We start from the raw sequence: 1877 nt of genomic DNA, 5'->3' as shown, positions 1-1877 counted from the left end.
ACACCCACAAATAATTTAATAGAAAGGTCAGCAAGTTGAAGAGAAATACGAGTGGGTTTTACCTCCTCATTTTGAAGCTTTTTCATCACTGAAAGTGGCATGAGATTGATGCTGGCTCCAAGGTCACATAAAGCTCTCTGAATGGTGACATTTCCAATGGTGCAAGGAATGACAAAGCTCCCTGGGTCTGGCATCTTCTCAGGAAGGTTGTGTTGAATAATGGCACTGCATTCCTTGGTTAACACCACTGTTTCTTGTTCCTTCCAGTTCCTTTTGTGGGTCAACAATTCTTTCATAAATTTAGCATAGAGAGGCATTTGCTCCAGAGCCTCTGCAAAGGGAATGTTGATCTGTAGCTTCTTGAAGACATATAAAAATTTAGAGAACTGCTTTTCTTTGGAAGCCTTCTGAAGCCTCTGAGGGTATGGCATTTTCGGTTTGTATTCAGGAGCCTTTGGCAAGGTAGGATAAGTGTCAAGAGAATCAGGGAAAGGATTGTCTGCACGCTTAGGAGGTGTGTGCTCGACTTCTTCCTTCTTCTCCTCTGGGGCTTCTTTTTCAACTAATTCTTCATTGGCCTTGGTCTCAGAACCAGTTACTTTACCACTTCTCAACTGAATAACCTTGCAGTCTTCTCTTGGGTTCACCACTATATCACCTGGAAATGTGCTTGCAGACCTCTCAGGTAATTGCTTGCTTATTTGGCCCATTTGCATTTCTAAGTTTCTAATGGAGGCTCTGGTTTCCTGCACGAAACTCATCATCATCTCCCAATTAGAATCTTCCTTGGATTTAGAGTTTGCCTGATGAGGTGGTTGTTGCTGTTGAGCCTGAAATTGGCGGTTATTGTAATTATTCTGTTGGAAGCCGCCCTGAGAATTATTGTTAAAATTCTGAGGTCTCTGAGATTGGTCTCTCCACCCAAAATTTGGGTGATTCCTCCATCCTTGATTGTAGGTCTTAGAATAGGGATCATTTTTGGGATTTCTAGTAGCACTCCCCATGTAATTGACCTGTTCAGAAGAAGTTTGAGCATAATCATAGTTATCATTCTGCACAAAATTACCTGTCATGTCATAAGAGGCTTCTTGAGGGAAATTTTTGGTGTTGATAGCTGAGACTTGCATGCCACCCATCTGTTGAGTAAGAAGATTTATTTGCTGAGACATAAGCTTGTTCTGAGAAAGAATAGCATTAAGAGTTTCCACTTCCATGACACCCTTCTTCTGAGGAGCCTCAGAGTTCACAGGATTCCTGTTAGAGGAGTATAAATATTGGTTGCTAACAACCAATTCAATAAGCTCAATAGTCTCCTCCGGTGTCTTCTTCTTGTGCAATAAACCTCCTGCAGAATTATCTAAGCACATTTTGGACATTTCACCCAAGCCTTCATAAAATATGTCTATTTGTGTCCAATTGAAGAACATGTCTGGAGGGCATTGCCTAGTCAGTAGCTTGTATCTCTCCCAAGCTTCATACAGAGTCTCACCATCCTTCTGTCTGAAGGTCTAAACCTCCATCCTAAGCTTAGTCAGCTTCTTTGGTGGGAAAAATTTTGTGAGAAACTCAGTAACCACCTTGTTCCAAGTAACCAAACTATCTTTGGGTTGAGAATCTAGCAATAGTTTTGCTCCATCCCTCAGAGCAAACGGGAAGAGCATTAGTTTGTATACATCTGGGTTCACTCCGTTTGTCTTCACAGTATCACAAATCTGCAGAAAACTTGAAATGAATTGATTTGGGTCTTCATGGGGAAGACCATGATACTGGCATTTTGTTGCACCAGGATGACCAGTTGAGGCTTCAACTCAAAGTTGTTTGCAGCAATAGGAGGCACCACGATGCTTTTTCCATAAAGATCTGCAGTAGGAGAAGAG

At 41.7% G+C, this 1877-nt stretch overlaps 1 non-coding gene across 1 annotated transcript; it reads left to right on the top strand.

Moving 5' to 3' along the window:
• Window positions 1-1422: 1422 nt before the first annotated feature.
• LOC127743710 (small nucleolar RNA R71) lies at window positions 1423-1529 on the top strand. Its single transcript, XR_008005093.1, has one exon. It is a non-coding gene; the product is annotated as a small nucleolar RNA R71 (small nucleolar RNA).
• The last annotated feature ends 348 nt before the right edge of the window (window positions 1530-1877 follow it).

Source organism: Arachis duranensis, chromosome 10 (genome assembly GCF_000817695.3).
Source record: "Arachis duranensis cultivar V14167 chromosome 10, aradu.V14167.gnm2.J7QH, whole genome shotgun sequence".
Classification (NCBI taxonomy): domain Eukaryota; kingdom Viridiplantae; phylum Streptophyta; class Magnoliopsida; order Fabales; family Fabaceae; genus Arachis; species Arachis duranensis.
This window is presented reverse-complemented; position numbering and strand designations above follow the sequence as displayed.